The following is a 15,790-nucleotide window of genomic DNA, read 5'->3' as shown; positions in this document are numbered from 1 at the left end:
AATTAGGTATGACTAATGAATTGGATAGCCGTCATCCTTTACGTAATACTGTACTTGCTGCACAATTTCTATCAACATGAGAAAAAATAATTTGTAGTGATATCGAAATTCTATAAACCCACAGCCTAGTATTAAGCCCTTATTGCAGGTATGGAACTGTCATACTTGAATTCCAGTTTAGGGACTATTAGGGACGCACTTTCATTAGATTCTCAGGGGGATGGGAGTTTGGGTCAGGCAGAATTTTTTTTTTCGCTGTCAAGTATTTATTTTCAATTTTAATGTATACCTTTATACAAAGTTGGGTGGGGGAATTTTTTTTTTTACTCATCAGTGAGGCAAAATTTTTTTTCTTCTCACTAGTGGGCAAAGTTTTTATTTTTCATCTCACTAGTGGGCAAAGTTTTTTTTTCTTCAATAAACTCCCATGCCACCCCTGGAAATCTAATGGTGCGCCCCTTAATCATGGAGGCCTTTAGCTATAAGTAATTGCAGATTTTACTTGTTGAATTATGAAGTGTTGAGTTTTACCCCAGTTCTACCTTGTCAATGTTGATATCCTGTCCTGCATGTTGCTCCTCATTGCTGCTCTACAAACCTGGACTATTTGTAACCTTTGTTATACTTCATGAGGCCTTGTCAATGTTGATATCCTGTCCTGCATGTTGCTTCTCATTGGTGATCTACAAACCTGGACTATTTGTAACCTTTGTATACTTCATGAGGCCTTGTCAATGTTGATATCCTGTCCTGCATGTTGCTTCTCATTGGTGATCTACAAACCTGGACTATTTGTAACCTTTGTATACTTCATGAGGCCTTGTCAATGTTGATATCCTGTCCTGCATGTTGCTTCTCATTGGTGATCTACAAACCTGGACTATTTGTAACCTTTGTATACTTCATGAGGCCTTGTCAATGTTGATATCCTGTCCTGCATGTTGCTCCTCATTGCTGCTCTACAAACCTGGACTATTTGTAACCTTTGTATACTTCATGAGGCCATGTCAATGTTGATATCCTGTCCTGCATGTTGCTTCTCATTGCTGCTCTACAAACCTGGACTATTTGTAACCTTTGTATACTTCATGAGGCCTTGTCAATGTTGATATCATGTCCTGCATGTTGCTTCTCATTGGTGATCTACAAACCTGGACTATTTGTAACCTTTGTTATACTTCATGAGGCCTTGTCAATGTTGATATCCTGTCCTGCATGTTGCTTCTCATTGGTGATCTACAAACCTGGACTATTTGTAACCTTTGTCATACGATACCTGGCTTGTCAGTGTCAGGCCACAACAAATCACCTGTTCGATATCCTAGAGCAGTCAACTTTTTTGTCAGGCAATTAAAACTCTCAAGAGCTGTGCCCGATCAGGCAATTCCAAATAAAGCTCAAATTAGTACTTCTGTGATGTTAATTTCTATAATGCATAGCATGTTTGCAAACCAATTAAAGCTTTATGCAAAGCAGAGCATTTATTTTTTAGACAACTTCTTGAATTGGTACTCAAATTTTTTGATGCTACGCACTGATATCCAACACCAGACTGGCAGATATTATGCTAATGAACATGGTGTTATGTGACATATCGGTATTATACTATAGTTTAGCCAATTATAGAACCTGTTTTGAGCACATATTATAACGTCAATGATGTCAGCTGGAATTGAGACATAAGTGGTTGTCCAAACTTATGTACATTGTGTGACTTTCCTGACAAAATTTCATGTAAAATGCACATTAGTTTCCACAAGAAACAGACAGTACCGTAGTGAATGAAATGTATATTTTTAAAGTGCTTATCATGAATAGGCCTACTCATTTATTTATCAACTTAGGGGTGGGGTATGAACGTTTGGACAGTATTTATTGTGGGACATTAGAGCACATCAGACATATCGAATTGCATTCTGAATACAAAGAATGTCCTTCTGATATCAAATAATTTTGATTTTTGAAATTCGCAATGTAATACACATTTTATGGCAAATCATTAAAATTGATATTTTTGATATATAACAGTCCTCGAAGTAAATTTTATAAATTTAATGATATATTCTTAAAGTGTATGTAGCTGGGAGGAAAAGCCGACGATCAATTGAAAATTTTGACCTTTCATATTGAAGATATGGATTTTTTTTCCCAAAACACCAAAAAAAATTAGGTCTTTTGGGAAAAAATCCATATCTTCAATATGAAAGGTCAAAATGTTCAATTGATCGTCAGCTTTTCCTCCAAGCTACATACACTTTAAGAATATGTCATTAGATTTATAAAATTTACTTCGAGGACTGTTATATATCAAAAATGTGAAAATATCAAATTTTAATAATTTGTCATAAAATTTGTATTATATTGTGAATTTCAAAAAATGAAAATTATTTGATATCAGAAAGACATTCTTCGTATTCAGAATGCAATTTGATATGTCTGATGTGCTCTTAAGTCCCAAAAAACATACTATCGAAACGCTCAACACGGTCATTCCAGATCCCTTAACTGAGAAAAAGTATAGGAACTGCGTAAGAATAAGACTGCCAAATGCGGCATACTTTGATGAGTATATGACTTTGTTGACAATTGTTGCCGGGAATAGGCAAAGAGCAATTTTAGGCACCAATTTTTGACCATTGCCTGCCCGATCAGGCAAGCTAAAAAATAAAATTTATTGCGGCTTGGTCAATGTTGATATCCTGTCCTGCATGTTGCTTCACACTGCAAACCTGGACTATTAGTAACCTTTGTTATACTCTATTACTATGAGACCTTGTCAATGTTGATATGTTGTCCTGCATGTTGCTTCTCTACAAACCTGGACATTTCAAACCTTTGTTATACTTATAAGGCCTTGTCAATGTTGATATCATGTATTATACTCCATGATACCTTGTCAATGTTGATAATCCCGTCTTACATGTTGCTCCTCAATGCTGCTCTACAAACCTGGACTATTTGTAACCTTTGTTATACTTCATGAGGCCTTGTCAATGTTGATATCCTGTCCTGCATGCTTCTCATTGCTGAGCTACAAACCAGGACTATTTGTAACCATGATATACTCTGAGCTAAAATTGTAAATTATAGCTCAAAATGGACACGGTCTGGTCCATGGGGGCCAAAGGAGGCATTTTTGGAAATTTAGTTACGTGTACTGTAATTTATTTGTGATGGACTTGCCGTTTTGTTGACCATTGGCGACTTTCGGTCAAAAGTCCATTGGCGACTTTCGGTCCATTACAACATCCTAGGACTTCTTCTGGTGAAGATGTGTGTCACACATCGAAAATTCAAGGTTAGTTAGATTTTTGTGCTGAAAGTCAGTTTAAACTTTTAGAAATTGTTTATCACCAGCATGTATGAACTTACATTCAAGTACTTGAATCTTGGAATAACAAACAAACAAACTTAGGTCAACTGGAATTGAACCAATTTCCACACGGGGGTGAGGAAATACAACACAGTACAAGAATGTCCATGAATGATGCATGGTCTTGATTAAAATGATACCAACTTTAAAGCGTTAAATCAACTGCAAAATGTATTCATGTTTCATCATTATGTATCAAAACATTTCATTCCACACTTCTTTGCACGACTTGTATGACAATTTCATGCAATAATAACAAAGTCTGTGTAGAGATTGTCTAGCCGCACTTTCAATAAGAACCTAACAAAACATTTTGACAGTTAACTCACGCTTATAACACATTCACTGCATCAATATATTCCAACAGGTTCGAAGTTGGTTTAACAATATGCATCGGGAATCAAAAATTTGTCCATGATATGGGAATTTATGAACAGCATGTGTAATAAGACCCTAAGATCTATGCTGTCACCCACTTGGCATTTCATCATTATAAATACTACTAGTGCTGGAATGGACTCACTTAAACAAAGTGAATGACTTAGAACCACTTATAAGTAATGATAATGAAAAGCAATCAAAACACTTAACAAGGGTAAAAATAACTCACACAAATCAGAATTGATCTTGCCTAGTGCGAGTCACCACCGAGGGCATCGTATCTTTTTACCGATTCTTCCAAAAGTTCTGCCAAAATAATGTTATTCTAGTATTTAAACTCCTTAGGACTTCCATCTACTTTTTGACTTTGCATTTTGTTAACGATAGTAAACTGAGAGCGAAAGTGCATTCTTTTTTATCCATTCTCGCATTATGGCTGTCCATCCAGTCACCTGACTTTTGATGAAACTATCTGGCGTTACACATACTATCGGTTTCAGCTGGTTAAGTGGCGGTGTCATCCATACTCGTAAAGTGACCCGCTCAATGCACAATCAGGATACATTTAAAAGCTAATGGAAACACTATCCTGCATACTTCTGCGCAACTGTCTTTTAATCATCTCCCGATCGTTTTTTGCATCTCATTGTTACGTTTGTTTTGACAAAAATACCAATGATAAGGTGATAATTTTATTCTAAAATGACCAGAAACAACCCTGAGGATTTGGGCCATCAAATTAACATATTTCAGCAGGATCTCTAAAGACTCATAGTATTTCAAAGGGAAGCTTCTGTGACAAGCAAATCCTCTCAAAATCCTTAACTGCTGAAACCCTAATCAGTTTGGCAATCGTTTTCAAGTTCAACTCATTTGAGTAGCTAACCCTCGTCCAAACCCCAGGGGCATAATCAGGAGAGGGAAGATACACACACTACCTGCTCCCTCAGAAAAGTATTGTCAGGGATAATGGAGGGAATTATGTTAAATCAGTCCTTTTGGTATGTTCATCCTCCTCTAACTGGGACAATATCATCAGGTTTTCAGAGGTTGGTTATACAACTGCCCAGCACTAAACACTGTAAAGACAGACCCAAATTCCAACTTTAACCCTGAATAAGCGAAGAAATATGCATCATGCTTTTTCACACTTCAATTTCGTAGTCCCCACACTGCATATAATGTATAGTCTGTGCTACAGATTGTGTACCTATATTACCCATAGGGAGATAATGTACTGGGAACACACTCTTGGAAATCATAAAATGCTCTCTACGCTCGCTATTCGAGGGGCGTCACGGTTTCGGCTTCACCGCTTGCTCCCCCCATCGCGAGTTGTCTTAGACAAAGACTATATATAGGGCATTTCAACAACTCTTCCTATACCTTTGTACAGGAGCCAACCGTTGTTAATCCGTGATGAACCAACACTTTTACTGTAGCGTAAACGCGAGCGAGACTACGCGAGAGCGCGTAAAATTCGTCATGTCTGGAACCTTTGTGCGTATGCCAGCTTACAAGTTGAATTCAGTATTTATCAGGAAGCAGCTAAACATTGCCGTTTTATTGTGTAGCTTTATTGCTGATATCAAAAGAGAAATCATCGAAGTTTTTGTAAGGCTGAGTGGCAATGATTAACTGACATTCCTCGTAAAATAATCGTGAATTATACGATTTTTAGCTTCTTTTCGTTGTTGAAAGGGATTCAATCATGTTTCACCGTTGTTCATCACCGATTAACAACTCGCGTCCGGCGCGTCTGCGTGGTTTACTTCGCTCGGGCAGCTAAATAGATCATATTCATAATATGTCCTGAATATGCAAAATTCTTCAAACAGGAATAAACTAAATAAAAGTTGATTATGCCTGAGAACTGTAGTGTTTAATGGGGACTTGCCATTTGGTCTAATACCATTTGGTCTAATATCCATTTCGTCTACATCCATTTCGTCTAAACCCATTAGGTCTATATCCACTACGTCCAAAAATCATTTGGTCCTTTGACCATTTGGTCCGATAACCATTTGGTCCGATAACCATTTAGTCTAATAACCAATAAGTCTAAAACCATTTAGTCTAACAACCATTTAGTCTAATACCCATTTGGTCTATAACCAATAGGTCTAATAGCCATTTGGTCTAATACTCATTTGGTCTACAAACCATTTAGTCTTACAAGCATTTAGTTTATTAATAGACGAAATGGTATTAGACTAACTGGTTATTAGACCATATGAGTATTAGACCTAACGGTTATTAGACCAAGCGGTTATTAGACCAAATGGTTATTAAAGAAATATTAGACCAAATGGTTATTAGACTATATGGTTGATAGACATACCGGTTATTAGACCAAACAATATTAGACTAAATGGACATTAGACTATATGATTATTAGACTAAGTGGCAATTAGCCTTTCTGGTAATAGACCAATTGAATATAGACTAAACGGGAATGAGACGAAATGGTATTAGACCAAATGGCAATAGACCTGTTTAATTTTCATATTGTTAAAGCCATATGCCTCATCTGTGCGGGCCAAAATTAAAAGGACACATCTGACAGTGAAAACTAACATTTGTGGAAGAGACATACAATTCTATTTCCTATGGAAATGTTGCTTTAATGTTGCTATTATCACTGTCTCTTGGCCGTAACACTTAACCGTATGTCATTAACTTTGCTTCATAAATAACGCATCACAGGATACTGAACCAAATTTATTTCTATTTAATTATCTTCATTTTACCTGAGAATGGTTTGGGGGCATTTCTATGACTATGTGGATATTTCGTAACATGAAAAGATATTATCATTCTTGCATGAAACTTAAGGAACAAATTTGTCAAAGCTAATAATTTGAATCATTGAAGCATTCATAGGTAATATGAAAAATACTAATTAATTGCATTTTTCCATCGTGCAGGAGAGATAAGATGTGGAAAAATTGCAGATTGTAACAAATTGGATGAAATACAGAATCCGTAAGAAGAATTTACACCCATTTGTATCATATCCCCGGAGAATTTTGCACAATATTGGAATAATTGGTTTTGGTGTCCGATGCTGGTCAGTACATGTTGCAAACAAGATTGAAATCGCAAATACGAAAAATTGACCAGTGAAGATTAAAATCGCAAATACAAAAAAATTGACCAGTATATTTCATTTCTTGAAATCAATTACCTAATTCAAACAACCTGTGTCCCTTTAAGAGCTCGACAAACAGGATTCCCTGGGGACATATCACACTACATTGAATATAGCCTCAGACATTGACGTCAAATTAACTACAAAGCTATGTGACCATCGCAATGTGCCGATGCGTTCTGGCGACATCGGGAAAATGTTGTCATCCAGAAATGTGTCCAATAGTCAATTACTTTTCAATCAAACCCATAATGTTTAGCACACACATAATAGCTAGCTCACTCGGTACATTTTTAAGTGTTTACTGGGTCACACCATCAGTAACATTAGGCGTTTTCTACTTCATGTCAAGTACAAGTGCGGAATAAGCAACGATGGTCAGTGGCTACACCATGGCCGACTTGAATTTGTCTGATGGACCAGAATGGATAGGCCGTATCAATTTTTTTACATGTATGTATGCACTTGGAGTTGCATTCACCCATGTAGAGTATCATTGTATACTAGTAGAAACAAAAAAGTGCAAACCAGTGACCTATTCAAAGGTCCTAGAGCAAATTGAAGATTGCCAGTAAGCTTAATGTTTCAAACACTTAGACACTATCTATCAATGACCAATACAGGGCTGGAGCAAGTACATTCAAGTGTCCAGTGTAAACAATTACACCTATATTGACAGCAAACTCTAAATGTGTCTATGTTAAAACTTAACCAGCCAAGTGGGTTTGTGAGGTGTGACGTTGTATAGTAGGTTGATTAAAGTTCTGATCCTATTTAATTGATGCACTCTATAAAGTAAACCAGACTGAGTTTAATAAAGCATTCTCTCAATACTTTTAAACTTATAAACAACACTTACAATCCCAACTGTGTCCTCCAAAACTCTCAAGAAATTGTCAACTGTATATATGCAGGGCATAATTTAGTGTCAGAATTTTGCATAGCAAAATTGTGACAAAGTTTTATTTGTATAGCAATTTGGCTAGATTGTGTAGCAAAATGTAATGTGATACCAAAACAACAGGAAACAAAAGGAAACATTGTTCGGGTATATCTCAAAATCAATATTTCCGAGTTCCGATTGATTTTTCTTGATCGCATCACACATGTCTACTTGTAAATGGCAAACAATTTCTTTCACAATAAATGCCTTAACCTGGACTAGACCACTCCCCCCCCCCCTCCACACACACACACAAATCACATGACATTGCTCTGCTGTTGATATTTCTTTCCTTTGTGAGGAGAGTGAATGAATGAGGAAAAAAGATGGGAGATATGTAGATAGATATGAAGATGAGCGAGAGAGGAGACAAAGCAGAGGGTAAGTACAGACAACAAAAGAAGAAACTGATGAAACAAGAGGAAGAAATAAAGGAAGGGAAGGAAAAGAGGAAGAAAGGGAAACATAAAAAATGAAGATTGAGAAGGGAAGAAGAAAAAGAGGAGGAATAAATGGAGAAGGTGAAGACGAAGTAAATGAAGAAAAAGAAGAATTTCTGTACAGAATGGAAGAAAAAGTGGGGAAAGGGAAGAAATTAGATGGGGGAAAAGCAGGTGAAAAGACATTTGCGGAAAAGCTACATCACATTAAAAAGATGTAAAAAGCAAGAGACAGAAAAGGTATCAGATAAAAAAGACATACTATAACGATGGTGAGGTGGAAACAAGAACGAACAAGCAAGAAATACAGAAATAAGAAAAGAATGAAACTGATTGTTTAAGATTCAGAGGAGCAGATGTACTATCAGAAGGCCTCTATTTCAGTGCATTACAAAAGTTTAATCTGGGGCAATATTACACAAACTGCATGGATGCAATGTTAGTCCTCATAAGAAAACATCTATGTCAACTGACAGAATTATCAATACTTGGTGAATTTCACTGAAAATGGCCTCGCCGACTTTCCAAACAGCCTTGAAGGAACATGATACAATGACATAAAATATTGATAGCATAAGAAGGGCACTTAAATATGGCTGACAGGAAAAGGGAGCATAGATGCGGTGTCACAAATATCATTCTTAGTCAGTGGGAGTGGACTAGTTAAGTAGACACTTTTTGATTGGACAATCGCAAGATTTGGTGCCGTTTATCAGGCCGTAAGCGACCCCACGTCATCATGCGTCTTGATAATGCCTTACACGCTTGTAGGTGCGGCGTATGTATTGCGCTGTAATGCGTGAGACTAGTGCGGAATACGCGACGCGCTAGCAGTACTCGCAACAGAATACGTGAAGTTGTAAACAAGTTTCGTTCATTTTATAATGAGGGGAGTTTTTATGACGGTAACTTAGTTTTTGCTTTAAAAAATTGTTTACAGTTATTAAAATAATATTTAACTGACTAAGAATGAGAATAAGCGATAGGAATTTTTATTTTGCCTATCCTCTACCTATGATAGGCGACAGGCAGGTCCAATATTTTTATCGTAGTGGATACCGGCTGCGCCGGCATCCACTACTCAAAATATTGGACCTGCCTGTCGCCTATCACACGGTGAGAGGATAGGCAAAATAAAAATTCCTATCGCTTATTCTCTAAATATAGTTGATTTCCACTCAAATGGCCTCATCAGTGTTGACTTGCTGGATCTTTAACTTAACCCGGTTATGAACTCCCAGCCACAAGATACCAGCTATACATAATTTCATGCTACACTTATTTCATATATGACAGCGTTCAAGCTTTGACTTACGTTTGGTGGCCAGAATGGTGGGAACTCAAAGTGAAAGATATCCTACTTATAGGAACATTTTCTAGGGTGAAATTTTGTGTAGAAACTGAATCTGACATAAAAAATGCATAATTGTCAACTTGAAAATTTTTCCCATAGCACAGTACAGGCATATTTCTGCCCGAAGTCATCAAATTTGAGTGAAAATTGGCGCAAAAAAAATAAGTCCTTCAAAACTGGGACTCTCAGGGCTAAACAAATATAAACTTGCTCTAGAGGAGGTCTTGGCTATAGCAAGTTTATATTTGTTTAATTAAACCTCACAGTTTTGAAGGACTTATTTTTTCCCCCCTGAAGGCCTTTATTTTTTCACACCCTTGAAATGTTAGGGGTAGGGGTAACATATTACTACTTTAATTTTTGTCAGTACATTTAACTGAGTCAAGTTTTATACCACTATTTAGCTATTGAAATACTGAACAAAAAGACACAAAAAGCATCTCAATAGCTCATACCATTGAGGAGTTATGACTTTTTCAAGCTCAAAATTAGGCGAAAATTGCATTTTTTCCCAAACCAATTGTCACCCTGACCCCCAACTTTCTGACCCTGTTACAAAAATAAAGAAATAGATTTATCCCATTTAATGATTTGAATATCACAAATGTACCCTTGTCACATAATTAGCATAAAACATTAGGCACTACTCAGTAGTTTTCATGTTCATACACTCACAGGAAATTAGCAAGTCAAAATTTTTGTTACCCCAAAACAGCCATTTTCGGCCAAAATTGGACCACAAAATGAATTTTTCTCAAAATCAGTGAAAAATAAGGGGTTTTAAGTGCCAAAATCTGAAAATATGTGACATTTTACCCCTAGAAACATTTAAGTAATCAAGAATTTTGACTGTTTTCACCCCTAAATATTTTTTTCACACGTGTGTCTGCCAAACGTAAGTCAAAGCTTGAATGCTGTCATATGTTCAACCCTCCTCACCTAGCCCAAATTTACAAATCCACCAAACACAAAATGAGGAAGAATGCTATAATGTTAAAATTACAAATTAAACAAATATACCATTGTAATAAAACATTTTCAATTTAATGAAGTGTGAAAAATAATTTCTGCAAAAATTGATCAATATATTTAGCTGCACTATTCCAATGGTATATACACAAAGCGCACAACAGTCGATTCTATGTGGCTTAAGAGTACTTTTATTTACACTGTGCAAACATGAGAATCTCTTATATCTGCCACTAAAAACTTAATTTCTTAATAATAAAAATCAACATTGGCATTTAAAACCAGGTTATTTCAAGTGACCTCTTGGTCAAAGTATCACAGAGAGCTTTTTACAAGTAAAAGTAACATATTCTTGATTGCTCAAATTGTTTCTTGTACTCGTGTACCCACAAGACAGCAACTTGTATGTTAACTACCAAAAATATTACACTGTATGTTGTGTACAATGAAAGGTAGTAAAGTGCATGTTGTGCTGTCTACTGAAGGTAGCATTCAATTGTGGTTATGTGCCTAGAAGACAGCAACTTGTATGCCATCTACCAATGATATTACACTGTGAATAGTGTTGTGTATACTGGAGACAATGAAGTATGTGTTGTGCTATCTACTGAAGATAGCAATCTATTGTGGTTATGTACCTTGAAGACAGCAACTTGTATGCCATCTACCAATGATATTACACTGTGAATAGTGATGTGTATACTGGAGACAATGAAGTACATGTTGTGCTATCTACTGAAGATAGCAATATATTGTGGTTATGTACCTTGAAGACAGCAACTTGTGTGCCATCTACCAAATGATATTACACTGTACATAGTGTTGTATATACTCATGGAGACAATGAAGTACATGTTGCGCCATCTACTGAAGATAGCAATCTATTGTGGTTATGTACCTTGAAGACAGCAACTTGTGTGCTATCTACCAATGATATTACACTGTGCGTAGTGTTGTGTATACAAGAGATAATGAAGTACATGTTGTGCTGTCTACTGAAGATAGCAATCTATTGTGGTTATGTACCTTGAAGACAGCAACTTGTGTGCCATCTACCAAAGTTTACAGCTGAAGGTACTAGGTTCGTCGGAAACTGAAGGCAACAGATGAGAAGCACGTACCAGATGGTCAGATATTTTACGGTCTTTCTTAAATGTTTTTACCGGAGGTTCATCAACGATATATTTATATATGGCCACACATTTCATTTAACTTTTGAATTGTAAATAAAGAAATGCTAAGACAATCTAGCGTATCACTTTGATTTGTTGCAATACTCATTCCAAATGACAGGTCTATATTTAATCTCATCAGACTGTCCGTTTCCCCATCAGTAGAGCATGCTCATTTCAATTCATCCCCCTATATTAGCCTTCACTCTCACCCTATAGCCATTAGCCTTTACCCCTATCAGCCCCTAGTTCTAAAACTAATCTCACAACTGCTTGACCCCAATGTACCTAGAGTACATAGTCCCTATACACATAATTCAATGTCAATGAACAACACATGGAGTGTATGAGAGTGTAATATCCTTTAGTGATAGGCCTAATTGATTGGCCTACTTCAGAAATAATTGAATTGCTGAGTATTTAATTTGACAACTTTATAAAGCAGAAGCAAGAGAAACAAAATATTCCTCTGCACTGTGTACTCAATTGTCAAGTTTCTCTTCTTTCTAATTACTGAGAAAACATCCAGTCTATCTCACATGTTTTTTGTATGGAAGGGAGAGAGATATAATTTGACAACTTTCTAGCCTGCTGGGGACTGTGGTTGAATTTTGCACATATTAAATTTTTGCAAAGTGTTACAACCTTGCAAAACTTAACTGTTTATGACACTTTGTGAATTTCTTTTTTCAAAGCGTTTAAATATGTCAAACTGCTGATGTCATACCATTTTGTATTTTAGTAAAACTGTATCATGTATATGATATTGCTCAATTGTAAAAGCAACTTGCAGTGAAATAAAGCATGTTGGAACACTTCTTACCTTCAACTTATCCAGATTATGTTGTGTTAATCATCGACCAAGAAATAGCTTTGAGAATTGCAAGCAAACGATGTGTAATATCAGCACAATGGCACAAGCAGCAGACTACTTTCATTTTTCTGTTAATATTTTCCTGAATCTCTTCATTGGGGTCGTCAAGAGGGATGGAATTAGAACACACTCTTTTGATCAAATGGGGAGGTGTTGAACAAAAAACAAACCCTGCGGACTAGAATGTCTCGATGATACTGATGCACTAGTCTCTGTGCCACAGAATAAAACTGTGCGGTGAACACAGGAAGGGGGTTAAAAGGGGGTAAAGGAAACTAAGCACACTCACACAGTGCACACAGGAACACTAATATGACTATTGGGTGATGATAATTATGAAATCAGGAAAAAATGGAAATCAGGAAAAAATCTAGAAACCCTATCAATATGGACTTAATAGAAAAATACAACAAAACAAAATTATGTCAACTAGTTCTCAAAAATATTGTAAAACATGGATAACGATTCTTGATCTGAGGTTACAGAATGGAAGAAGTAGGCTGGGTCCTTGCTTGATGGATAGCTACATCTAGGAAATGGATTTAGCAATTGTGTTTATTATATTTTCTATGTGTGAAAATAGATTAATTTATGTATAATTCTCAGTAGTGTCATTTTCTTTCTTTCCAATTAATGAGATGATTTGTTTTAAAGGAGGCTAGTCCAATTTTACAGCACGATGCTTTCTAGCTTACATGGAGGCCAATCACATGAACATTCTTATTCCAAGTTTTGAATTAACCTGCTCCACTGGTTTGGATCACCAGTCGGTAGATGCTTTATCAACATCAATATCAGCAGTAGATAGCTATTTCATCAATGCCATGATATCAGCAATAAATATCTATTTCACAAATACTGATATTAGCAGTAAGTAGATAGCTACTACATCTATACTAATATCAACAGTAGATAGCTACTTCATTAAATTAATGCTGATATTAGCAGTAGACAATAACCAGTTAATCAATAATTTATCAGCAGTAGATAGCTGCTTCATCAACACTAATATCAGCAGTGTATAACTACTTCATTAATAGGGCCATTATTTGTAAATGTGTGGCAAAAACAGAGGTACTTTGTCACTTCTGATATCAGCAATAGATACTTCATAGCTACTTCATCAATACTGACATCAACAGTAGAAAGTTACTTCATCACTCTAGCTACTACATTAATGCTGGTACCAGCAGTATGAAAGTTATTCCAACACCTATATCAGCTGTTGATAGCTACTCATTAAACCTGATACCAGCTGTAAGATAAATATATAGCTACTGCATCAATGCTTATATCAGCAGTAGGTTACATCATTAATACTGATATCAGCAGTAGATAGCTACTTCATCAATACCAGTATCAGCAGTTGACAGCTACTTCATTAGCAACAATATCAGCAGTAGATAGCTACTTCATAAAATTTGATATCAGCAGTACATAATTACTTCAACATTAGGGACATTCTTTGGACAAAACAGAGGTACTTTAGCACTACCGATATAAGCAATAGATAGCTATTTCATCATTACTGAAATCAGCAGTAGATGTATAGCAACTTAATCAATACTGATATCAGCAGTAGATAGCTATATCATCAATGCTGATATCAGCAGTAAGACAGTTATTTCATGGATACCAATTTCAGCAAGTACTTGTCAAAACTAATACCAGCAGTAGATTGCTTCATGTTGCTTCATAAATAATATCTACCTCATTCTTACCAACAACTGAGTTCACATACAAAAACCAGATTAGAGCCTCAAAGAGCAATAGGTCATAGACCCTGATGGGGCTAATAAGGTACACTACACATATGGTCGAATCCAACGAAAAGTGTACACGGCATGTTCAGGGCCATAACTTAAAAGTATTAATCAATTGGCATTCATTTTTGTATTGTGTTTATTCGCCTTGATCATACGCTTCGCGCCATATATAATAAGACCCCCTTCTGTGAAAAACTTAGACACAGAGACCCCCAAACATGCTATTTTTACCCATTTAAAAAAAAAAATTCTTAAAGTATTTTTAAAAACGTCTAAATCAGTTATGAAAAGAAGTCATTGGATTGAATCTAAATTGATTTCCTGAAAGGCGTGTATTCAAAGATTGCCTGTTCATTTTTTCACATATTTGTACATAATTATGAATTTTTTGTGATCATTTTTTAAGTGGTATTTTTTACATTACCTACGAATACAATTTTTCATAGCACTAGATATATCTTTAAAAATTGGAAATCACTAATAAATGCGCAATTGATACAAGCTTTGATATGTCCAATACTGAAATGCATTGCATTCGGGCATCTTTATTATTGTGTTTAGCTGCCAGAAATTCTAAATGGCACAAAGGTAGGTTTGGTAAAAAATATGCATTACCTCCGAATACATGTTAAAAGTTGTGTCATTTCCACAAAGTGAGAGAATAGTAAACAATAGTTAAGCAATAGGTGCAGGGTAATACACTCTTTATTTCTACCAAGTTTCAATAGCCTGCGTTTAAATATTTCTGAGATGTCAACAATAAAAGCAAGTATTCAGAGGTAAATTTCGGTAACCGAATGTTACCTACGAATACAATTTGACATCATGACAGTATTGTGAAACACAGCCATTCATGCCAATGCCCATATTGGTACATAACGAAGGCCTGTATGTTTGCTATCAAATCATATGTCAATGAAAGTTGCGAATTCACATACATGCCCAGCATGCAAAACTGAATACGGCTTAATTGTTGAAAAATATGTACTGAAATAGATGACGGTCTGCTCATTTGAAAGAAAAATCAGATTCAAAGAAGATTAGAAGGGGATAAATACTTGGATTTGTCAACTGTCATGTGTGCTTCATTTTAAATGTTTACCGACCTTCTGGTGTCTGAGTAATTTGTGTCCAAATTGATTTATTCGAAGGTAACTTTTGACGTTTTCGCTAAGGTTACCTACGAATACCATGGAAAAACGACTGTTCTCATTGTCTCATGATCTAGACAACATAATGATGGACCCTGGTATAAAGCTAATTGTAGTTGCCCTCAAACGAAAGGCCACAAGACGTAACTGACTCCAAGATGGACTTCACAAGTCTGCAATAACGGTTTTAAGCGAGTTGTGTGCAATTAAGCAAAT

At 36.0% G+C, this 15,790-nt stretch overlaps 1 protein-coding gene across 1 annotated transcript in view; it reads right to left on the bottom strand.

Moving 5' to 3' along the window:
* Positions 1 to 15,790, bottom strand: part of LOC140165955 (uncharacterized) — a 351,538-nt gene that overhangs the window by 115,696 nt on the left and 220,052 nt on the right.

The sequence above is a fragment of the Amphiura filiformis genome, chromosome 12 (assembly GCF_039555335.1).
Source record: "Amphiura filiformis chromosome 12, Afil_fr2py, whole genome shotgun sequence".
In the NCBI taxonomy this organism is placed as follows: domain Eukaryota; kingdom Metazoa; phylum Echinodermata; class Ophiuroidea; order Amphilepidida; family Amphiuridae; genus Amphiura; species Amphiura filiformis.
This window is presented reverse-complemented; position numbering and strand designations above follow the sequence as displayed.